Genomic DNA, 26,370 nt, shown 5'->3' with positions numbered 1-26,370 from the left:
GTGGCGACTTGTCCAGGGTGTACCCTGCCTTCCGCCCGATTGTAGCTGAGATAGGCGCCAGCGCCCCCCGCGACCCCGAAAGGGAATAAGCGGTAGAAAATGGATGGATGGATGGATAATCCCTTTATTACTAATTGTCTAGCCCAAATCCTCTCCAGATAAACCAAATTAATAGATAAAACTAACACTAAAAAGGATGAGATCATCAGATCAGTTGAAAATGTGTTGTTATTTGATTCAGAATTCAAGAGTATGTTTATTGCTGTAATGGTTAGATGTTTTTCAAAATGTTGGAGTGTGTGAGTTTCTGACCCACATGACATATGAGGACATATGACATATGAGGACAAGTGTGTGTGTGTGTGTGTGTGTCATAATAGTAAAGATGGCCACTAGGGGCAAAATCGAAGGTGAGCAAAAAAATTAAACACACTTTCACACACTTTTTCTGAAAATTTGACAAATGAAGACTTCAGAGATTTTTGGTCTGGGAACATGCTGGGAGGGTCTAGAACACGATAGCATTGCGGGAAATATGGGGACATGGAAAATGTCCCCATATTTCAACAGGTCCTCATATGTAAGGTGAAATTTCATAAAAATGTCCCCATATGTCACTTTGACAAACGCACACACACACACACACACACACACACACACACACACACACACATATATATATATATTAGATTCGATTAGATAGATAGTACTTTATTTATTCCGTCAGGAGAGTTCCTTCAGGAAAATTACAATTTTCAGCACAATCCCATTCAAGATTAGACAAACATTACAGGGAGACAGAACAGGATCGCTGACGGGTCTGCCGGCTTCCAGCGCCCCTTACAAAAAAAAGATGTGATACAGTCAAACAAGGGGGGGGGGATGGACGATTAAAACTAAATAAAAAAAAATCGGTCTTAGCCTGGGCCCTGGAGAGGAGGCCAAGGGAAAAAAACAACAACTCATAGCCATGGTACACATCCCTCTTCCATGTGTGTAAGAGGGAAACATCAAACATCAAAGAACACAGAGGACATTAAAGACATTAAAGCAGCAGATACAAGCAGACACTTCTACATACTAGCTATGAATAAAAAGTAAAAGAAACATATCCACTGTGGTGGCCTCTGCGGTGTTCCACGCCATCGTCCGCTGGGGTGGAGGCAGCATGGCCAGAGACAGGAGCAGACCCAACAAAGCAACCAAGACAGCCGACTCCATTTTGGGCCAGTGTCCAGTCCGCATGGATGAGCGAGGATACGTCCAAGGTGACTGAGGTGTCCGACACCTGCTCACCCAGTCAAGACACCGCGAAGCCTCTCCGTCCCAGCGCTCAGTGCTAACTCCGCAGCCCTGTCCCCTCATCCGCACCTCCTCCAGTCCCTCCAAACCCTGCAGTCCTGTCCCCTCATTCGCATCTCCTCCAGTCCCTCCAAACTGACTCCGGTGTGGCAGACACCCAGCAGCTGGTCTCCATGGCCAAAAGGCTCCCGGGAGGCAGATCCAGAAGTCCACAAAAAAAAGCACCACAGAGGTCACGAAAGTGGCACCCCTTGTCACACAGTCCCAAAGGGTCCCGGACCAAAAGGCAAAAAAATATAATAAGACATGAAAACAAGAGGGAAACACAAAAGGATGACACAAGAGCACAGAGCTCCTGCCTACAGCAGCCACTACAGCAGCGCCATCTTGGGAAAAAAAAAAAAAATAAAAAAATATATATATATATATATATATATATATATATATATATATATACATACATACATATCGACCATATTAGTAACGAAAATGGAAATTTGATTGTGTAACACTTTTCAAAATCCAATTGAAAACTACCCTTTGATTAACTGTTGCACCATTTCACATTTTACAGTACACTCCTTGCCGTGAAGCAAAAACATCATCATTCAGTTCCTTGGAGAAGCTGCTGCCTCTATCTGACATGTAGTTATTTTATGGTATTAAAAGTAAACATACCCCTCAGCAAATGCTAGCAGGAAAAGAGCACAGACAGTAAATACCGAGAGATAAAATAAGACTGAACGAGAACCAAAAATAATATATTCTGTCATTTTTTTTTTTTTTTTTTTAATAATGCATTCTAACTTTCTAATAGCCTTAGATATAACTAATGTAAATTATTTAAGTGTAATCAGTTCTTCAATGATTAACTTCAATTAGCAAATATATTGCAAGACCCTTTTTGGAAACAGGTTCTGTTTGGCATGAAAGACTGATGACATTACACCGACTAAGTTAATAACGGCAGCGTTTTGATTCACATATGCTAATATGACCTTTTTAACATAAGACAAAATGAGAAATTACAAGGAGGTGAGTTGAAAACAACACTCCACAAGTGAGACTAAAATGCCACTGACTATTCCTCAGCTGGATGTAAAATTCAACACGCGTTGAATTTCATTCTGAAATGTCTTTTAAACACAGCTTGTGGTGCTCTTCTTTGGTCCGGAATTAATCCAGCAATCTGTGTACAAATCAGTGATGTCAAACAATTATTCGGGATCAGTCACATTTTAATTTTGCTTCGTCATAATTAATATTTGCTTGCGTGATTTAAAAAGACGTCAATATTTTGACACACTGCCGTTTCATTGTCAGAACGTCATACAGGAATATATATATATTTTTTAAAGTTTTACTTCAATGTACTTTATTTGCTTAAAACCTGGCAACTTTGGTTTTTGTTTGTGTTGTTTTGGTTTTGTCTTGCAGGGACTTCACCACCGTTTTTAAGCGCTGCTCCTCTTCGCACACTTGATTAGTGATTAGGGAACTCACCAGCCTCTGATCACTAACCAGGAAGGTTTATCCGTCAGTATCGCTTTTCCTTGCGACGCTGGGCCATTGGTCTACTTAGTCCAGGGGCGCTCACACTTTTTCTGCAGGCGAGCTACTTTTCAATTGACCAAGTCGAGGAGATCTACCTCATTCCTATTTATAATTTATATTTATTTATTTATGAAAGAGACATTTTTGTTAACAAGTTAATGGTGTTTAATGATAATACAATCATGTTTAACACACATAGATTCCTTTCTTTCATGAAGACAAGAATATAAGTTGGTGTATTACCTGATTCTGATGACTTGCATTGATTGGAATTAGACAGTGGTGCTGATAACGTCCGCATTTTCAATTGGAGGAGAAAAAAAAAGTCCTCCTTTCTGTCCAATACCACATGAAAGTGGTTGGATTTGGCATCTCATTTGTCCAACTTGCATACTCGTTTTTAAACACTTTGTTATGAGAGTAGCATATGTGTGTGGCCCTTTAATGTCTGGCAGCAGGTGAGTGACGTCAGTGAGTGTGCGGGTGGGCAAGCAAGTGAGAAAGCGGTCGCTGAGGGCGGGGGAGAAATACATTGGCATCAAACTCCGTAGCTTGCTAGCTTTCTGAGACTCTTATTTTGTTAGCACAGGCAGGATGAAACAGGTCTTTTATGGTGAAGACAGGAACTGTGCAGTCGGTCTTTAGAGTTTTGACAGTAGGTACGGAGTCTCTAGAAATAAAATGTGTTTCTCTGCGTCCGCCCTGTTAGTGATTTTTTTCTTAAATATGAGCTCGCAGCAGCCAGCGTCATCTCACAAGATCCTCGGGTGCCGAGAATGTCAAACAACTGACGAAAGTGAAGTCTTGGTATGATTGATGATTGCTCATTTTTATGTCTATTTTTTAATGCCTGGCTTGAGATCGACTGACACACCCTCCGAGATCGACCAGTCGATCGCGATCGACGTAATGCCCACCCCTGACTTAGACCATACTTACCAACCCTCCCGATTTTCCCGGGAGACTCCTGAATTTCAGTACCCCTCCCGAAAATCTCCCGGGGAAACAATTCTCACAAATTTTTCTCGATTTCTGCCCGGACAGCAGCATCGGGGGCGTGCCTTAAAGGCACTGCCTTTAACATCCTCTGCAAACTGTCGTCACGTCCGCTTGTCCAGCATACAAACAGCATGCCGACCCATATGCATACACACACATAGGTGAATGCAACGCATACTTGATCAACAGCCATACAGGTCACACTGAGGGTGGCCGTATAAACAACTGTAAAGGCCTAGTAAAACCCACTACTACCGACCACACAGTCTGATATTTTATATATCAATGATGAAATCTTAACATTGAAACACATGCCAATACGGCCTTTTTAGTTTACTAAATTGCAATTTTAAATTTCCCGCGGAGTGTCCTGCTGAAAACGTCGCAGAATGATGACGCTTATGTTGACGTTGTAGCGGACATTTTATCCGAGCACCACTCACGGCTAAAAGTCGTCCGATTTAATCGCATAATTACACAGTATTCTGGACATATGTGTTGCTGATTGTTTTGCAATTTCTTCAATTAATAATGGAGACTACAAAGAAGAATGCATTTGGTTGAAAGCGGTGGATTTCGGCCGGCTGTAGCAACACAAACACAGCCGGTGTTTCTTTGTTTGTTGTGTAGCTTTAATATGGAACAGAGCGGTCAAGCGAACATGTTCCTCTACCACATGTCAACCGGCAGGTTTCGGTGAGAAAATTGTGGTAATAAGTTGGCTCTTACCGTAAACATGAGCGGAGCTTGTGTCGTTCTTCCTGCAGCTGTCAAAGAGGCAGCTGCGACTTTCTTGGCTCCTCCATGGCTTCACTCAGAGACACTGGCGGTCACCACACCCCTCCGACTTTCAGGTATGACTTTATAATCTCACTAAAACACTAGTAACACAATAATCAGATGAGGGATTTTCCATAATTATCCTAGTAAAAGTGTCTAATAATATCTGAATCGCTCTCACTGCCCTTGTCTTTTTTTTCTTTTTTTTTCTAGTCCTTCATTCTCACTATCTTCATCCACAAATCTTTCATCCTCGCTCCAATTAATGGGGAAATTGTCGCTTTCTCGGTCCGAATCGCTCTAGCTGCTGGTGGCCATGATTTTAAACAATGTGCGGATGTGAGGAGCTTTACAACCAGTGAAGTCACGTGCACATCGTCTACTACTTCCGGTACAGGCAAGGCCTTTTTATAAGCGACCAAAAGTTGCAAACTTTATCATGGATGTTCTCTACTAAATCCTTTCAGCAAAAATATGGCAATATCGCGAAATGATCAAGTACGACACATAGAATGGACCTGCTATCCCCGTTTAAATAAGAAAATCTCATTTCAGTAGGCCTTTAAAAATGTTACAAATATGCGCCACACAGTGAACCAACACCAAACAAGAATGACAAACACATTTCGGGAGAACCTCTGCACCGTTACACAACATAAACACAACATAACAAATACCCAGAATCCTTTGCAGCACTAACTCTTCCGGGACGCTACAATATACACCCCCCGCTACCACCAAAAAACACCCCCCCAACCCCATCTCCCGAATTCAGAGGTCTCAAGGTTGGCAAGTATGATTGTGAGTAATGTTAATGGTGTTCCTTTTGATTCTTGCCAGCCTAGTCCTCCTTAATTGCACTTCGCCTACCGTCTCTGCATCTTTGTGGACAACCATGCTCTACCTTGTCAGTGACAGTTTATCTTAAATCCGTTTAGAGTGTATTCTGAGGCAAAATTTGCCACCAAACACACCAGTGGGAGTCTATTAACTCAGTGTTCTTCAACCTTTTTTGAGCCAAGGCACATTTTTTGCGGTGAAAAAATGCGGAGGCACACCTTCAGCAGAAATTATTAAAAAAACTTGTCTCAAAGTTTGTGTACTGTCACCACCTGTCACATCACACCCTGACTTATTTGGACTTTTTTGCTGTTTCCCTGTGTTTAGTCTTTTACTTCTTGTCTTGCGCTCCTATTTTGGTGTCTTTTTCTCTTTTTTTTGGTATTTTCCTGAAGCAGTTTCATGTCTTCCTTTGAGCGATATTTCCCGCATCTACTTTGTTTTAGCAAGCAAGAATATTTCTGTTGTTTTTATCTTTCTTCGTGGGCACAATGTTGATTGTCATGTCATGTTCGGATGTACTTTGTGGACGATGTCTTTGCTCCACACAGTAAGTCTTTGCTGTCGTCCAGCATTCTGTTTTTGTTTACTTAGTAGCCAGTTCAGTTTTAGTTTCGTTCTGCATAACCTTGCCTAAGCTTCAATGCCTTTTCTTAGAGGCACTCACCTTTTTTTATTTTTGGTTCAAGCATTAGATACCTTTTTACCTGCACATTGCCTCCCGCTGTTTCCGACATCTACAAAGCAATGAGCTACCGGCTGCCACCTACTGATACGGAAGAGTATTAGACGGTTACTCTGCCGAGCTCTAGACAGCACCGACACTCAACAACAACACATCATTTGCAGACTATAATTACTGCTTTGCAAAAATATTTTTAACCCACGTAGGTGAAATTAGATAATCTCATTTTAACTCATCTTTGCACAAGCATAATAAACTGACCTGAACACTGACAGTATAATACCTCACGCTATCATTCAGGTAACCATCCAATGTCGGGGTAAAGGAGCATGTGCGGTCAAACGTGCGTTAACGCCTCATATTTGACAGACCTCATACAAATCCTATGATATTTAAGAGATATGAGATTACCTTTGGACAAGGCTTTGTGTTTGACCAACATGTGACGAGTCCGTCCTTGACCTCATCAATACAGAATGGGTAGGAATCCCTCAGCCTTTCCCATGTGGCACTCAGCAAAATGTTTCCTGTGATGTTGACATTTCACACCAGACACAGTGTGCAGCTTGTATTGTCATGCAGGTATCATGGCAGAAGGAGTAAATCAGTGTTATCATCATTGTATTTGTATTACCTGAATACTTTCATGCCCAAGAAAAAAGTGCATCCTGTCTTGTTGTTGTGCAGTTTCACTCAAACCAGAAACCAATCATCACTTTCAATTGAAACTTGAATTGTTCTTTCAGAAAAATAAGCTGAGAGTAGGAACAGGCGATATGGCCTAAAGTCCTGATATCCAGCCCACGGGTATTTAAGCTGCACTCAGCAATTTTTAGAAGAAATACAAACCCCATTTCCATATGAGTTGGGAACTTGTGTTGGATGTCAATATAAACGGAATACAATGTCTTCAGTAATGCGGACGTTGTACCGATCCGTTGTGGTGAAGAAGGAGCTGAGCCGGAAGGCAAAGCTCTCAATTTACCGGTCGATCTACGTTCCCATCCTCACCTATGGTCATGAGCTTTGGGTCATGACCGAAAGGATAAGATCACGGGTACAAGCGGCCGAAATGAGTTTCCTCCGCCGGGTGGCGGAGCTCTCCTTTAGAGATAGGGTGAGAAGCTCTGCCATCCGGGAGGAACTCAAAGTAAAGCCGCTGCTCCTCCACATCGAGAGGAGCCAGATGAGGTGGTTCGGGCATCTGGTCAGGATGCCACCCGAACGCTTCCCTAGGGAGGTGTTTAGGGCACGTCCAACCGGTAGGAGGCCACGGGGAAGACCCAGGACACGTTGGGAAGACTATGTCTCCCGGCTGGCCTGGGAACGCCTCGGGATCCCCCGGGAAGAGCTAGACGAAGTGGCTGGGGAGAGGGAAGTCAGGGTTTCCCTGCTTAGGCTGTTGCCCCCGCGACCCGACCTCGGATAAGCGGAAAAAGATGGATGGATGGATGGATACAATGATTTGCAAATCCTTTTCAACCCATGTTCAATTGAATGCACCACAAAGACAAGATATTTGATGTTCAAACTCATAAACTTTATTTTATTTTTGCAAATAATAATTAACTTTGAATTTCATGGCTGCAACACGTGCCAAAATAGTTGGGAAAGGGCATGTTCACCACTGTGTTACATCACCTTTTCTTTTAACAACACTCAATAAACGTTTGGGAACTGAGGAAACTAATTGTTGAAGCTTTGAAAGTGGAATTCATTACCATTCTTGTTTTATGTACAGTTTAGGTTGTTCAACAGTCTGGGGTCTTGGTGTCGTATTTTACGCTTCATAATACGCCACATATTTTCAATGGGAGACATGTCTGGACTGCAGGCGGGCCAGGAAAGTACCCGCGCTCTTTTACTACGAAGCCACGCTGTTGTAACACGTGGTTTGGCATTGTTTTGCCGAAAGAAGCAGGGGTGTTCATGGTAACATTGCTTGGATGACAACATATGTTGCACCAAAACCTGTATGGACCATTCAACAATAATGGTGCCTTCACAGGTGTGTAAGTTACCCATGCCGTGGGCACTACTACACCCCTATACCATCACAGATGCTGGCTTTTAAACTTTGCGCCTAAAACAATTCGGATGGTTATTTTCCTCTTTGTTCCGGAGGACACCACGGCCACAGTTTACAAATAAAATTTGAAATGTGGACTCGTCAGACCACAGAACACTTTTCCACTTTGCATCAGTCCATCTTAGATGAGCTCGGGCCCAGCGAACTTGCATTTACAGATGTAGCGACCAACTGTAGTTACTGACAGTGGTTTTCTGAAGTGTTCCTGAGCCCATGTGGTGATATCCTTTACACACTGATGTCGGTTTTTTATGCGGTACCGCCTGAGGGATCAAAGGTCCATAATATAGTTGCTTACATGCAGTGATTTCTCCAGATTCTCTGAACCTTTTGATGATTTTACGGACCGTAGATGGTAAAATCCCTAAATTCCTTGCAATAGCTCGTTGAGAAATGTTATTCTAAGAATTTTCGACAATTTGCTTACAAATTGGAGACCCTCACCCCATCCTTGTTTGTGAACTACTTAGCATTTCATGGAAGCTGCTTTTATACCCAATCATGGCACCCACCTTTTCCCAATTAGCCTGCACACCTGTGCGATGTTCCAAATAGGTGTTTGATGAGCATTCCTTAACTTTATCAGTATTTATTGCCACCTTTCCCAACTTCTTTGTCACGGGTTGCTGGCATCGAATTCTACCGTTAATGATTATTTGCAAAAAAAAAATGTCTATCGGTTTTAACATCAAATATGTTGTCTTTGTAGCATATTCAACTGAATATGGGTTGAAAATTATTTCATTGTATTCCGTTTATATTTACATCTAACACAATTTCTCAACTCATAAGGAAACGGGGTTTTTTACGGATATTAACCGCAACGGACCATAAGCGCAGCTATATGTTTTGTAAATGTTTATTTACATACCTTAATTGTTTCCAAACGGGGCCCGTAACACGGCAGTAAAACAGCAGATCAAACAAAACAGAAGTCATGGTCATGGACCCACTAGCTGTGGAAGACTGAATAACTCCACGGTGACGTTTTGGTGAATTTACGGAACTGAAACAATACACAAAAGACGCCATTGTAAGTTAGTAATACCAACACAGACGCTCGTAAACGTGTTAGCATGCTAGCTAATGCTAAAGGCACTAGCTTGAATACCATACAAATATGCATGAAAACACTCCTACAGAATTAAACATGGGACGGATTAGTAAGTTTGAAATATTTTAGTTCTATGATAAAACTTAACGTCGCTTGGAGTAATGAATGGAGAATCCTTTCGAGCGGTAACCACTGCCCCACTTATTGTTTTGTTTTTAATTAGGTTTTTGGGTGGTCTGGTTTTTGTCAAAACATCTCATTAATTTGTTCATTTCGATAGTTTTCATTAACTCCTATTAATTGACTTGTGAGTAAAATACTAAATAGTGCCATCCATCCATTTTCTACCGATTGTCCCTTTTGGGGTGGCGGGGGGTGCTGCAGCTTATCTCAGCTGCATTCAGGCGGTAGGCGGGGTACACCCTGGACAAGTCGTCACATTCACACATTAGGGCCAATTTAGTGTTGCCAGTCATAATGTCATCTGCAAATAATTTGTAGCTTTACAGATGTCATTTATGTATAATTTAACAAGTTGTGAATATATTTCTCTTTCTATAAATCTTGTCATGGATTGTGAAGACATGTACTGTACATGATCACAAATGTCTATGATGAACATATAAGTATAAATATTCTATATTAGCATTGCACTGTGTCCCTTGGTAAGTTTCACTGCGATAATGCACTTTTTGTAGTCACCCACAAGCTCCTGGTTGCATTTTTGACCGCTCCTCTTGACAAAATTGGTGCAGTCCAGCTAAATTTGTTGGTTTTCTGACATGGACTTGTTTCTTCAGCATTGCCCACAATGTACACATTCTAAAACATTAATTCCAGCCTGATTTAGCCATTCCTTTACCACTTTCGACATGTGTTTGGGGTCATTGTCCTGTTGGAACACCCAACTTTTCCCAAGACCCAACCTCTGGGCTGATGATTTTAGGTTGTCCTGAAGAATTTGGAGGTAATCCTCCTTTTTCATTGTCCCATTTACTCTCTGTAAAGCACCAGTTCCATTGGCAGAAAAACAGGCCCAGAGCATAATATTACCACCACCATGCTTGTCGGTAGGTCCGGTGTTCCTGGGATTAAAGGCCTCACCTTTTCTCCTCTAAACACATTGCTGGGTATTGTGGCCAAACAGCTCCACTTTTGTTTCATCGGACATCACATGGACAAAGATAAGACCTTCTGGATGAAAGTTTATTACCTGACCGCCTCTATGTGAGCTACCTCTCTTAGTTTGTAATGTACCGTATTTCCTTGAATTGCCGCCGGGGCGCTAATTAATTTAAAACCTCTTCTCACTCCTGCGCTTACCAAAGGCATGCGGTAAAAGTAAGCATGCGCTGGTTATTTTAAAACCTCTTCTCACTCCGACACTTACCAAAGGCATGCAGTAAAATTGTATTTGAGTGTGATGTAAGCTTGGACCTTGAATCCTACTGAATAGCTCTTAATCTTCTTCCCTTTATGCGATTTCAAATTACCGGTATTGAAAACAGCCTCCTCCATTTTGAAAATGATGACAGGCGAAGTGTCACTCGTGTCGTCACGAGTTTGATCAGGCGATAATACTAAGCATGCGGTAATTATTTTGCGAAGCGAGTTTGACCCGGCAGTAATTCAAGGCAGGCACATACTATATGCCCTGCGGCAATTCAAAGAAATACGGTATATTTATAATATATCTATTTTCGGATGGATCTTATCGACATATAAACTTACTGTTACTAAAACGGCCTTCTTTCATCTCCGTAATATCGCTAAAATTCGCTCCATTTTGTCCACTAACGACGCCGAGATCATTATCCATGCGTTTGTTACGTCTCGTCTCGATTATTGTAACGTATTATTTTCGGGTCTCCCCATGTCTAGCATTAAAAGATTACAGTTGGTACAAAATGCGGCTGCTAGACTTTTGACAAGAACAAGAAAGTTTGATCACATTACGCCTGTACTGGCTCACCTGCACTGGCTTCCTGTGCACTTAAGATGTGACTTTAAGGTTTTACTACTTACGTATAAAATACTACACGGTCTAGCTCCATCCTATCGTATTGTATTGTACCATATGTCCCGGCAAGAAATCTGCGTTCAAAAGACTCCAGCTTATTAGTGATTCCTAAAGCCCAAAAAAAGTCTGCGGGCTATAGAGCGTTTTCCGTTCGGGCTCCAGTACTCTGGAATGCCCTCCCGGTAACAGTTCGAGATGCTACCTCAGTAGAAGCATTTAAGTCTCACCTTAAAACTCATCTGTATACTCTAGTCTTTAGATAGACCTCCTTTTTAGACCAGTTGATTTGCCGCTTCTTTTCTTTTTTCCTCTGTCCCCCCCTCCCTTGTGGAGGGGGTCCAGTCCGATGACCATGGATGAAGTACTGGCTGTCCAGAGTCGGGACACATGATGGACCGCTCGTCGGGACCCAGGATGGACCGCTCGCCTGTGTATCGGTTGGGGACATCTCTACGATGCTGATCCGACTCCTTCTGGGATGGTTTCCTGTGGACGGGACTCTCGCTGCTGTCTTGGATCCACTTTGAACTGAACTCTCGCGGCTGTGTTGGAGCCACTATGGATTGAACTTTCACAGTATCATGTTAGACCCGCTCGACAACCATTGCTTTCGGTCCCCTGGAGGGAGGGGGGTTGCCCACATTTGAAGTCCTCTCCAAGGTTCTCATAGTCAGCATTGTCACTGGCGTCCCACTGGGTGTGAGTTTTCCTTGCCCTTATGTGGGTTCTTCCGAGGATGTCGTAGTCGTAGTGGTTTGTACAGTCCTTTGGGACATTTGTGATTAAGGGCTATATAAATAAACATTGATTGATTTATCGATTGATTGATTGATATTAACTCTTTATTTTATGCTGCCCCTTTTTTTTTTTTTTTGCTGCAGCTGTTACATATACTGAAATATTGTACATGGTAATTGGGATTTGTTATATATTGTATATATTTTATCAATCAATCAATCAATCAATGTTTACTTATATAGCCCTAAATCACTAGTGTCTCAAAGGGCTGCAAAAACCACTACGACATCCTCGGTAGGCCCACATAAGGGCAAGGAAAACTCACACCCAGTGGGACATCGGTGACAATGAAGACTATGAGAACCTTGGAGAGGAGGAAAGCAATGGATGTCGAGCGGGTCTAACATGATACTGTGAATGTTCAATCCATAATGGATCCAACACAGTCGCAAGAGTCCAGTCCAAAGCGGATCCAACACAGCAGCGAGAGTCCCGTTCACAGCGGAGCCAGCAGGAAACCATCCCAAGCGGGGGCGGATCAGCAGCGCAGAGATGTCCCCAGCCGATACACAGGCGAGCAGTACATGGCCACCGGATCGGACCGGACCCTCTCCACAAGGGAGAGTGGGACATAGGAGAAAAAGGAAAGAAACGGCAGATCAACTGGTCTAAAAAGGGAGTCTATTTAAAGGCTAGAGTATACAAATGAGTTTATATATGAAATTTACTTAGACTTGGATTTACACCAACTTTAATGATCCACAAGGGAAATTGTTCCACCCAGTAGCTCAGTTACAAAGGATGGAAAGGATCATGCACACAAGGGCACAAAAAGAGGGTGAAAACAAAAGGTATAAAGTAGACTAATATAATATAATAATTAGGGCTGGGCAACGATTAAAAATTGTAATCGAAGTTAATCGCACTATTCCTCAGATTAATCGCGATTAACTGCATTGTATACGCAATGCCCAATAATGAATTCAAAAGTAGTGTGTAGTGCACCTTTATTGGAATATTCTCCCACATGAACAAAAGCGCCAAAACATTTGTTGTGCAAACACAATTTAAATCAGTCCTTGTTAAACAGTAGCAGTTAAATAGCATATTTTATGAAAATCAACTCAAAAAATTTAAATACAAACATTTAAGCTTATTGCCACTGCCAGGGTATTTAAGTTATCCTGTTTGTTATGGAAAATAAATATAATCTACATACAAATCTCTGCGCCACAATCATAACATCCGAACAGGCAATTTCTGAAGTAACAGCAGAAACATTTTTTTTAATCAGGGATCTTATGTTTAAAAAACCTATATTATAGGTAGTGGGCTGTTTTAGGGAATTTTTGATCACATTATCCGTAGTAGCAATATTAATAATGTTGTGTTTATTCTGCGTAGTGCACTTAAAATAATTATGACCATATCTAGGAATTGATATGATGGGAATTTGCCGATTGTTTGCTTGGTGCTTTGATAAACTGAACGCTAATACATGGTACTATATTGTGATGTTATGAGCCAGGGAAAAAAAGAACTACCCTACCCAGCATGCAACAGGAGTGACAAGCATGCGCGGTAGCCCGGTATAGGTTGTGTCGCCATGATGGTATCTTGTATGTTGTGATATGCACGCTCTGAAAGTAAACGTTAAGAACTCAGCCAACACGCCTCGTCTGCATTATTCATAAATAGACAGACAACACATATACTCCGCTGCTTCACAGGCCGCTGGATGTAGCCGGCAAAGTATTCCCATGCTAGCTAGCCGGTCTAGCAAGCACGCGTCATTCAGTCCAAAATGGCCCGATCTATCCACATTCAGAATTGTCTGGCGGTCGTAAGTGATCCCGGAGTGACCACGCTGTAAGCCAGCCATGAAATTTGCAGAATTGTCCGGTATTTTTGCCAAATGTTCCATCTTTACCAAGAGCCCTTTGACGCTAAAGCCCATCCGGGCGACGCCATCTTTTTAAGAAAAGGCGTTAACAAAATAAAAGCATGTAAGCAACATACGCAAATGCGCGATAACATAATTGTCGGCGTTAATAGATTGATGAGTTAACTCGTAATTAACGCATTAATTTGCCCACCCCTAATAATAATATAAGATATCAGTATATATCATCTATTGCAGGGGTGCCCACGCTTTTTCTGCAGGCGAGCTACTTTTCAATTGACCAACTCGAGGGGATCTACCTCATTTATATATATCATTTATATTTATTTATTTATGAAAGAGACATTTTTGTAAACAAGTTAAATGTGTTTAATGATAATACAAGCATGTGTAACACATATAGATGTCTTTCTTTCACAAAGACAAGAATATAAGTTGGTGTATTACCTGATTCTGATGACTTGCATTGATTGGAATCAGACAGTAATGATGATAACGCCCACATTTTCAAATGGAGGAGAAAAAAAGTTGTCCTTTCTGTACAATACCACATGAAAGTGGTTGGTTTTTGGCATCTAATTCATCCAGCTTCCATACACTTTACAAGAAAAACATTGGCGGCAAATTCCGTAGCTTGCTTGATTGACATTCACGGCACCCGAGGGTCTTGTGAGATGACGCTGGCTGCTGCCAGTTCATTATTATGAAACAATGACAGAGAGGAAGGCGAGAAACACTTTTTATTTCAACAGACTTTCGCGCCGTCCCTTCCGTCAAAACTCTAAAGGCAGACTGCACATTTCCTATCTTCACAATAAAAGCCCTGCTTCATGCTGCCTGCGCTAACAAAATAAGAGTCTCGGAAAGCTGGCGTGCACAAGTGATGTGCACGCCAGCTTTCTGAGGGATCGCTTGTGCACGCCAGTTTTCCGAGACTCTGTATTTAGTTAGCGCAGGCAGCATGAAGCAGGGCTTGTATTGTGAAGATAGGAAATGTGCAGTCGGCCTTTAGAGTTTTGACGGAAGGTACGGCGCGAGAGTCTGTTGAAATAAAAGTGTTTCTCGCCTTCCTCTCGGTCATATTTTCATAATAATGATCTTGCAGCAGCCAGCGTCATCTCACAAGACCCTCCGGTACCGTGAATGTCCTTTAAGTGACGTCTTGGTGAAGATTGATGATCACTCATTTTTAGGTCTATTTTTTTTAAAAGCCTGGCTGGAGATCGACTGACACACCCCCCACGGTCGACTAGTAGCTCGCGATCGACGTAATGGGCACCCCTGATCTATTGCATATATAATATGTAATTATTACATATATTTTATATTGCTACGATGGTACATTTTTAGTCTACTTTATAACTTTGGTTTTCGCCCTCTTTTTGTGTCCTTGTGTGCATTATCCTTTCCATCCTTTGAAACTGAGCTACTGGGTGGAACAAATTTCCTTGTGGATCATTAAAGTTGGTCTAAATCCAAGTCTAAGTCTATTTCATACATAAATTAATACTACAAATTACATTTATAAACGCAATCGTTTTTTGCTCGTTATAAATCCGAAGATGCTTGCTGAAGTCCCCACATAAACACAGTATTTTTGCTTATTATCTGTGAAAGTTACATGCGAAAAGTAATCTGATGCTTCTTTATCGTTCAAACAATAAGCACATTCTGCTATCTGTTAGAGGGCGAGCACCACGTCAAAACCATTTTTCAGTGCTTGTACAGCTTTGACTCAGAAGAATTCTACTTAATGACACAGCAACTCGCGATGATTCATTCCGCTTAATATGCGCATTTATACGCACGCACAAGGGTTATTAGTGACACATTTACTAATGCAGCGGGACAATATTTGGCCGTAACTGAGCGGTGCCATCAACATCCTCTTATTTTCTGCCTGTAATGTTTCCGAACACAAATGTGAAGAGTTTAATTTTTTTGCAACAATATTGAGTGAATGTATCCATCCATCCATCCATCTTCTTCCGCTTATCCGAGGTCGGGTCGCGGGGGCAACAGCCTAAGCAGGGAAACCCAGACTTCCCTCTCCCCAGCCACTTCGTCTAGCTCTTCCCGGGGGATCCCGAGGCGTTCCCAGGCCTGGGTCTTCCCCGTGGCCTCCTACCGGTTGGACGTGCCCTAAACACCTCCCTCGGGAGGCGTTCGGGTGGCATCCTGACCAGATGCCCGAACCACCTCATCTGGCTCCTCTCGATGTGAAGGAGCAGCGGCTTTACTTTGAGTTCCTCCCGGATGGCAGAGCTTCTCACCCTATCTCTAAGGGAGAGCCCCGCCACACGGCGGAGGAAACTCATTTCGGCCGCTTGTACCCGTGATCTTATCCTTTCGGTCATGACCCAAAGCTCATGACCATAGGTGAGGATGGGAACGTAGATCGACCGGTAAATTGAGAGCTTTGCCTTCCGGCTCAGCTCCTTCTTCACCACAACGGATCGGTACAACGTCCGCATTACTGAAGACGCCGCACCGATCCGCCTGTAGATCTCACCATCCACTCCTCCCCCATTTGTGAACAAGACTCCTAGGTACATGAACTCCTCCACTTGGGGCAGGGTCTCCTCCCCAACCCGGAGATGGCATTCCACCCTTTTCCGGGCGAGAATGAGTGAATGTATCTGAAAGTAAAATGGGTTTTCTTCTCATATGGAGAGAGCTTTGCCTTCCGGCTCAGCTCCTTCTTCACCACAACGGATCGGTACAACGTCCGCATTACTGAAGACGGCGCACCGATCCGCCTGTCGATCTCACGATCCACTCCTCCCCCACTTGCGAACAAGACTCCTAGGTACTTGAACTCCTCCACTTGGGGCAGGGTCTCCTTCCCAACCCGGAGATGGCATTCCACCCTTTTCCGGGCGAGAATGAGTGAATGTATCTGAAAGTAAAATGGGTTTTCTTCTCATATGGAGAATAGTGGTCCTTGTTGGCATAGTGGCCCCCATCACTTTCTTCAGTATCCTACAAAGTGGTACCAGATCTACCACCCCAGCAATGTCAATGTCACACCTATGGACCATGTTTTGTTTTGTCATGTTATGCTTTGATTGTGGACATTCAGTCACGTTTTGCACTTCGTGGTTTGGTTTGTTTCCATGCCAACTCATTAGTTTTCACCTGTCACGTCCCTGTTCTCAGCCTCACACCTGTTTTCACTAATGATCATAGCTATTTAAGTCACTCTTTTTCTTGTCTTCGTCCTGGGATCTTCACACTCGCACACACGCTACCCATGCTGCACCTCCTTCATGCCCTCGTCCATAGTTCCATGCCGTGTAAGTTTTTGTATTCATGCCATTGTGCAAGTTTTGTTTATAGTTTATTATTATTCATGCCAACCGAGCAAGTGTTTCTGTTTCATGTTTGTAGTTTGCAGCATTTACGCTAGTCTTTTGTTTATTCATAACCAAGTGTCTGTACCTCCTTGTGAGCGCCCTTAGTTTGATTATTTTTGATTATAGTGTTTGAATAAACAACCATGTACTCACGTCCACGCCGCACTCGTGCTGATTCTCATCTGCATCGAAGAAACAATCCATGTCCAAGCCTTGTTGTGACAGTCAAAAGGCAACTGTTGCGTTCCATTCCGTAGACTGCCTTTTGTGAAATATGTGAAATGTGAAATATATTTATATAGCGCTTTCCTCTAGAGACTCAAAGCGCTTTACATAGTGAAACCCAATATCTAAGTTACATTTAAACCAGTGTGGGTGGCACTGGGAGCAGGTGGGTAAAGTGTCTTGCCCAAGGACACAACGGCAATGACTAGGATGGCAGAAGCGGGAATCGAACCTGCAACCCTCAAGTTGCTGGCACGGCCACTCTACCAACCGAGCTATGCCGCCTTTTCAATAAAAGGACCACAACTATGGAACTCTCTACCTGACACTTTGAAAAGTATACCTGCACTTGTCTCAACAAACAAAATTATGGCTAGTTGAGCAACAATCGTGTTCCCGTGTTTAGTTTTAAATAATTTTTACTAATGTTTTTTTTTTTATCTAGTCTGCACTTTGTGTTATTATTATTATTGGCTTTTATGTAGTTTTCACTTTGTCTGTATCATTTCTATCATTATTATCGAGGCTTCACGGTAGCAGAGGGGTTAGTGCCTCTGCCTCACAATAAGAAGGTCCTGAGTAGTCAGGGTTCAATCCCGGGCTCGGGATCTTTCTGTGTGGAGTTTGCATGTTCTCCCCGTGAATGCGTGGGTTCCCTCCGGGTACTCCGGCTTCCTCCCACTTCCAAAGACATGCACCTGGGGATAGGTTGATTGGCAACACTAAATTGGCCCTAGTGTGTGAATGTGAGTGTGAATGTTGTCTATCTGTGTTGGCCCTGTGATGAGGTGGCGACTTGTCCAGGGTGTACACCGCCTTCCGCCCGATTGTAGCTGAGATAGGCACCAGCGCCCCCCGCGACTCCAAAGGGAATAAGTGGCAGAAAATGGATGGATGGATGGATTATTATCGACTCATCTTTGCCTTATTCTATTTTTTATTTTCCTATTTCAATGATGTTGGATCTATGTTGTTGTTGTTGGGGAAATTAGCTTTGGCTACAAACACTATGATGCATACATTGAATAACTGTTTCAGATGTCTATGTTCTTGTATATGTTCCTATTTCAAATGAACCTTGATATATATATATATATATATATAATATTGTTTAATCTTTGTACAATTTTTTGTTGCTAAATTATTTATTTTAAGGCATTAATGCACAGTAATATTGCTAATGGCGAACCACATTTGACTTTGTCTAATGTAGATGTTTATTATCAATGGTATGTTTATTACAGTGGTTCAAATTCGTATAGGTGCCATGCAAACATGAGTGTGGCGGGAGCAAAGGTCACCGCCGCTGTCCATGGCGCTGAGGACGAGCACCATCGGGTAGGGGCAGGGCATGTGCTGAGGGCCAGACACCTCGCAGGTGATTGGATTTCACAGGTGGCACATGTGAATCTAATCGTCTGTTGTCATTAACAGTGAGGGGGAGGAAGTTTGGAGAGAGACCGAAAAGTCCTGGAGAGAACGCATCACTGATGAGTGTGTTGAAAAACATTTAATCTGTTTGGCTTGGTATTACTTTGACATGCGTATTCATAGAATTTGTGAATTTTGTGAATTATATTTATATAGCGCTTTTCTCTAGTGACTCAAAGCGCTTTACATAGTGAAACCCAATATCTAAGTTACATTTAAACCAGTGTGGGTGGCACTGGGAGCAGGTGGGTAAAGTGTCTTGCCCAAGGACACAACGGCAGTGACTAGGATGGCGGAAGCGGGAATCGAACCTGCAACACTCAAGTTGCTGACACGGCCGCTCTACCAACCGAGCTATACCGCCCCAAGAAATAAAAAGTATCAAAATGCCGCCCCAATTTTTGACTTGTCAATATGTGGCCTTTGGTGGACAAAGTTTAGACACCCCTGATCTATAGAACCGCAAGACAGCGACTTCTACGATGTGTTTCTGGTTTTTTAACAACATCAGACTTATGATGTCACATGACAGTTTCTTGTCTTTTATATATTTTGTTTTGCCTCCATTTACCAGCAATATGGTCAGAGTACTGGCTCACCTGTCAATGATTGTCATTCAGGATTAGGGATGTATCCTGAGTACTGATAATTTTTGGTACTGGTTCCTAAAGGTCGGTCTACGCGGACAGTGAAGATTCTGGACTAACGATACTGCTATCTGTAATTATTGTACCAGTTGACCGATGTAATTATGATACACTGTCACTTTCAGTTAATCTGCCGCTGCTAAACATTAAAACAAGGTTTTAATATTGACAAATAAGGAAGCAACACCACACAAAAATTTGTGTCTTGCGAATCAGGCACGCTGTCAGTTTGAAGTGAATGCACTTTACTCTCAAAGTGTCGCGACCGTGTTTAATCAATCGTCCTCCTAGAGATCCATTAATCCACACGGCAATATTAATCCACTCGAAAAAAAAAAGAAGAAAATTGAGGTAATATAATCAGCCATAAAGTTAGTTTGATGCAAGACAGCATGCACTCTGACCATACTTGCCAACCTTGAGACATCCGATTTCGTGGGGGGCGTGGTTGGGGGCAGGGCTTTGTTGGGGAGGAGTATATTTACAGCTATCCATCCATCCAATGTTCTACCGCTTATTCCCCTTTGGGGTCGCGGGGGGCGCTGGTGCCTATCTCAGCTACAATCGGGCGGAAGGCGGGGTGCACCCTGGACAAGTCGCCACCTCATCGCAGTATGTGTAGAAATCTTTATTTATAATTGAATCACTTGTTAATTTTTCAACAAGTTTTTTGTTATTTTTATATCTCTATTTCCAAATAGTTCAAGAAAGACCACTACAAATGAGCAATATTTTGCACTGTTATACAATTTAATGAATCGGAAACTGATGACATAGTGCTGTATTTTACTTCTTTATCTTTTTTTTTCAACCAAAAATGCTTTGCTCTGATTAGGGGGTACTTGACTTAAAAACATGTTCACAGGGGGTACATCTCTGAAAAAAGGGTTGAGAACCACTGCTCTACAAGCCGTAGATGTTATTGTCACATATGCATGCACAGTAGATGGCACTATTGTCCTGTTTAGAAGTGTCACAACATTGCTGTTTACGGCAGACAAACTGCTTTACGGTAGACGAAAACGTGACTGCTGTTGTTGTGTGTTGTTGCCGCGCTGGGAGGACGTTAATGAGACTGCCTAACAATACACCCACATAAGAAACTAAGAACTCGCCTTCGATCATTCTACAGTGACAACGTCATTGGGCAGGCACTCTGTTTATATTGTGGGAAAGCGGACGGGAAAACAGGCTGTCGACACGTCACCCGGGTCCAACATGGAGCTGGAGGGGGCGTGGCCTCCAGCTCCGCCTGAATTTCGGGAGAAAATTTGTCCCGGGAGGTTTTCGGGAGAGGCGCTGAATTAAAACACATTTGGCTTTAATGTGTTTCAGTTTGTTCTGTCACTTAACTCCAAACTGAATAATCGAGCATTACATTTGCTCATATATTGAGTCTTTTTATTAATATAATACACACTACGTACTCGTGTTGTTCCGATGCCAATATACCGGTACCAAAATGTATTCCGATACTTTTACAAATAAAGGGAACCACAAAAAAAATGCATTATTGGCTTTATTTAAAAAAAAAAAAATCTTATGGTACATTAGACATATATTTTCTTATTGCAAGTTTGTCCTTAGTGAACATACAAGAAAACTTGTATTTTAGTAGTATGTAAACAAACAAAGGCTCCTAATTTAGCTGCTGACGTATGCAGTAACATATTGTGTCATTTATCATTCTATTATTTTGTCCAAATTATTAAGGACAAGTGGTAGAAAATGAATGACTAATCTACTTGTTCTACTATACTTCTGTTAAAATGTAATCACTTATTCTGCGGTTTACTTACATTAGTAAGTAAACATTACTTTACATTAGTTTTGGATGATACCAATAATTTGGATATCAATCCAATACCAAGTAGTTACAGGATCATACATTGGTCATATTCAAAGTCCTTATGTGTCCAGGGACATATTTCCTGAGTTTATAAACATATAATACATTTAAAAAAAAAAAAATAAGAAGATATCGTGATGCAAAAAAAAATATCGATGTAATCATAGTAGTATTGACTAAATACGCTCCTGTACTTGGTATCATTACAGTGGAGGTTAGGTGTAGATCCACCCATGGCGTTTGTTTACATTGTTGCGCCGGTGAGCTACGGTGTGTAGTGAAGCATGTTTAGCTATTCCTCGTCCCGCAGGGATGATACTTGTAAGAAACTTACTTTATTTGTCATCATGGAAGCAAGGATTAGTGATTTGGAAGTAGCTAAAACATTGCAAACTGCGGATGGACTTTAGCCGCTAGCTAGCCATGTCATAAAGTACCTCTTTCTGAAGACGTTTTAGTGTTATAACTTCATATTTATCGTTAGTTTTTAAGCCATCCGCTTGAGATGGTTTCCTGTGGACGGGACTCTCGCTGCTGTCTTGGAGCCACTATGGATTGAACTTTCACAGTATCATGTTAGACCCGCTCGACATCCATTGCTTTCGGTCCCCTAGAGGGGGGGGGGTTGCCCACATCTGAGGTCCTCTCCAAGGTTTCTCATAGTCAGCATTGTCACTGGCGTCCCACTGGATGTGAATTCTCCCTGCCCACTGGGTGTGAGTTTTCCTTGCCCTTTTGTGGGTTCTTCCGAGGATGTTGTAGTCGTAATGATTTGTGCAGTCCTTTGAGACATTTGTGATTTGGGGCTATATAAATAAACATTGATTGATTGATTGATTGAAGCCATCATGCGTCTGTTCTCCCTTTTCTGTCTACACACCTTGTCCTGCTTGTGAGTACTCCGTGAATGAGCGCTGCCGAACATGCTCGTCTGCTCGTAAACCAGCAATGACATGACGTGACGACGATGGAGGTTTAAGGTGGGGGTTGCACCAGTACTTTTTAGAGGCGGTATAGTACCGAATATGATTCATTAGTATTGTGGTACTATACTAATACCGGGATACCATACAACCCTACTACACACACACATACCTCGGCAGCTCAACACTAAATATGGTCTTTGGTCCGCTACTCAAATACGTCTGTGTGCAACATAAACACAAATAATTCCTTTTGTTACAAAATGCACACCCACATAACATGCTAATTGCATGTATTAATGTATATCAGGGGTCACCAACGCGGTGCCCGCGGGCACCAGGTAGCCCATAAGGACCAGATGAGTAGCCCGCTGGCCTGTTCTAAAAATAGCTCAAATAGCAGCACTTATCAGTGAGCTGCCTCTTTTTTTATTTTATTTTATTTTTCTTTACTAGCAAGCCGGTGTCGCTTTGCTCGACATTTTTAATTTTAAGAGAGACAAAACTCAATGTCACGTCATGACATTGGTTTTACTAGCAGATGAGCATGTTCGGCAGCGGACAATCACAGAGTACTTATAAGCAGACACGGTGTTTAGACAGAAAAGGGTTTTTGGCTTGAAAAAACTAAAGATAAAGGTGAAGTTATAACACTAAAACGCCCTCAGGAAGTGGTGCTTAAATACATGGCTAGCTAGCTAGCTAGCAGTGAACATCCATTCGCAGTGTTTTAGCTACTTCTAAATCACCAAAATGGATACATGGAGAGGATTGGGAGAATGTCATGTGGTCAGATGAAACCAAAATAGAACTTTTTGGTATAAACTCAACTCGTCGTGTTTGGAGGAAGAAGAATACTGAGTTGCATCCCAAGAACACCACACCTACTGTGAAGCATGGGGGTGGAAACATCATGCTTTGGGGCTGTTTTTCTGCTAAAGGGACATGCCGATTGATCCGTGTTAAGGAAAGAATGAATGGGGCCATGTATCGTGAGATTTTGAGCCAAAACCTCCTTCCATCGGTGAGAGCTTTGAATGGTTGACCAAATACTTATTTTCCACCATAATTAAATACATTCTTTAAAATTCCTACAATGTGAATTCCTGGATTTTTTTTTCATGTTTTGTCTCTCACAGTTGAAGTGTACTTATGATGAAAATTACAGAACTCTGTCATCATTTTAAGTGGGAGAACTTGCACAATCGGTGGCTGACTAAATACTGTAGGTGTTTTTTTATTGACATTTGTTTTCCCACATATAATATTGTGGAGGTCTTGCTCCTCAGGGTCCCTTGGACCACCAACGACGGACATGACAGCCTCGGTCATATTTGCGAACGATGTTTTATTTTGCAATAAATGTTCGTTTTATGCTTTTTAGCAAATGTCTGTCAACCTTCGCCAGTGAGCACACGAATGGTGTTTCTTTTAGTCTCTGCTCTCACTTTCCCTGCCATCAACAACCCCCCTTCTCCTTCCCGACTGCTGCCTTTAACAGATCACCAGGTGATTAGACAAACACTCTCGGCTGTGTCATCTAAGCACCTGTCGCTAATCTCGAAGCCGGTTCTGCCGCTTCGCTGCAGGTCCGCAGGCCACGCCCACTACAAATATATATTAAAATATTTCTGATATGGTGGGAAAAAAAAATCTTGAAGTATGTATTTTTGCATTTTGAACAGAGTAAGTGCAGCCTCTCTGCCCTGCACATTAAAAAAATATCTAAAAAAAACCTGGTGTAAATATTGATGACGACTGCTTCTAAAATGCTCATAAAAAGTAGTAGACATCTCCTGCTTGTTTGAAAAAATAGCAAAACGTCACAGGTGGGAGAATATTGTTCATTAAATGAGTGTCTGTGTGGGGATGCCCTGTATAATACAAGCAAAATCCTTATTTAAGTAAGGAGGTCTGCAACACTTGTCAATTGCACACAGTCTTAGGAATAATAATAGTATAAAATACTATTATTGCACACAGTCTTAGGAATAATAATAGTATAAAATACTACACGGTCTAGCTCCAGCCTATCTTGCCGATTGTATTGTACCATATGTCCCGGCAAGAAATCTGCGTTCAAAGGACTCCGGCTTATTAGTGATTCCTAGAGCCCAAAAAAAGTCTGCGGGCTATAGAGCGTTTTCCGTTCGGGCTCCAGTACTCTGGAATGCCCTCCCGGTAACAGTTCGAGATGCTACCTCAGTAGAAGCATTTAAGTCTCACCTTAAAACTCATCTGTATACTCTAGCCTTTAAATAGACCTCCTTTTTAGACCAGTTGATCTGCCGCTTCTTTTCTTTCTCCTATGCCCCCCCCACTCCCTCGTGGAGGGGGTCCGGTCCGATGACCATGGATGAAGTACTGGCTGTCCAGAGTCGAGACCCAGGATGGACCGCTCGTCGGGACCCAGGATGGACCGCTCGCCTGTATCGATTGGGGACATCTCTACGCTGCTGATCCGCCTCCGCTTGAGATGGTCTCCTGTGGACGATACTCTCGCTGCTGTCTTGGATCCGCTTTGAACTGAACTCTCGCGGCTGTGTTGGAGCCACTATGGATTGAACTTTCACAGTATCATGTTAGACCCGCTCCACATCCATTGCTTTCGGTCCCCTAGAGGGGGGGGGGTTGCCCACATCTGAGGTCCTCTCCAAGGTTTCTCATAGTCATCATTGTCACTGGCGTCCCACTGGATGTGAATTCTCCCTGCCCACTGGGTGTGAGTTTTCCTTGCCCTTTTGTGGGTTCTTCCGAGGATGTTGTAGTCGTAATGATTTGTGCAGTCCTTTGAGACATTTGTGATTTGGGGCTATATAAATAAACATTGATTGATTGATAATAGATTAGCTTTATATAGCGCTTGTAAAGACACTCATCGTGCTTCACAGAGACGTTAGAACCCATCATTCATTCACACCTGGTGGTGGTAAGCTACTTCCAACGGAAGCGTGGCTGCCAGTGCGCGACTACGACCCCTCTGACCACCTCCTATCATTCATTATTCATTCACCAGTGTGAGTGGCACAGGGGGAAAGGGTGAAGTGTCCCGCCCAAAGACACACGGGCAGTGATTTGGATGTTTAGAGGCGGGGAGTGAACCTGCAACCCTCAGGTGTCTGGCACGGCCGCTCTACCCACTACGCCATGCCGCCCCATGTAGTAAATCGCCCACTAATAGTACATACAATTTAAGAGATTGCACACGATTACCGCTGTGTAGGGGTGTAACGGTACACAAAAATTTCGATTCGGTGCGTACCTCGGGGGACCGGGGGGTGTGTTCCAACTATCGTGGGATCACACTCCTCAGCCTTCCCGGTAAGGTTTATTCAGGTGTACTGGAGAGGAGGCTACGCCGGATAGTCGAACCTCGGATTCAGGAGGAACAGTGTGGTTTTCGTCCTGGTCGTGGAACTGTGGACCAGCTCTATACTCTCGGCAGGGTTCTTGAGGGTGCATGGGAGTTTGCCCAACCAGTCTACATGTGCTTTGTGGACTTGGAGAAGGCATTTGACCGTGTCCCTCGGGAAGTCCTGTGGGGAGTGCTCAGAGAGTATGGGGTATCGGACTGTCTTATTGTGGCGGTCCGTTCCCTGTATGATCAGTGCCAGAGCTTGGTCCGCATTGCCGGCAGTAAGTCGAACACATTTCCAGTGAGGGTTGGACTCCGCCAAGGCTGTCCTTTGTCACTGATTCTGTTCATAACTTTTATGGACAGAATTTCTAGGCGCAGTCAAGGCGTTGAGGGGTTCCGGTTTGGTGACCGCAGGATTAGGTCTCTGCTTTTTGCAGATGATGTGGTCCTGATGGCTTCATCTGACCGGGATCTTCAGCTCTCGCTGGATCGGTTTGCAGCCGAGTGTGAAGCGACCGGAATGAAAATCAGCACCTCCAAGTCCGAGTCCATGGTTCTCGCCCGGAAAAGGGTGGTGTGCCATCTCTGGGTTGGGGAGGAGCCCCTGCCCCAAGTGG

General features: G+C 42.8%; 1 protein-coding gene across 3 annotated transcripts in view; it reads right to left on the bottom strand.

Moving 5' to 3' along the window:
* Nucleotides 1-26,370, bottom strand: part of btbd11b (BTB (POZ) domain containing 11b) — a 312,209-nt gene that overhangs the window by 82,990 nt on the left and 202,849 nt on the right. The window lies entirely within an intron of this gene.

Source organism: Nerophis ophidion, linkage group LG12 (genome assembly GCF_033978795.1).
Source record: "Nerophis ophidion isolate RoL-2023_Sa linkage group LG12, RoL_Noph_v1.0, whole genome shotgun sequence".
Classification (NCBI taxonomy): domain Eukaryota; kingdom Metazoa; phylum Chordata; class Actinopteri; order Syngnathiformes; family Syngnathidae; genus Nerophis; species Nerophis ophidion.
Note: the sequence above shows the minus strand (reverse complement) of the source record. Positions and strands in the feature narration are given on the sequence as shown.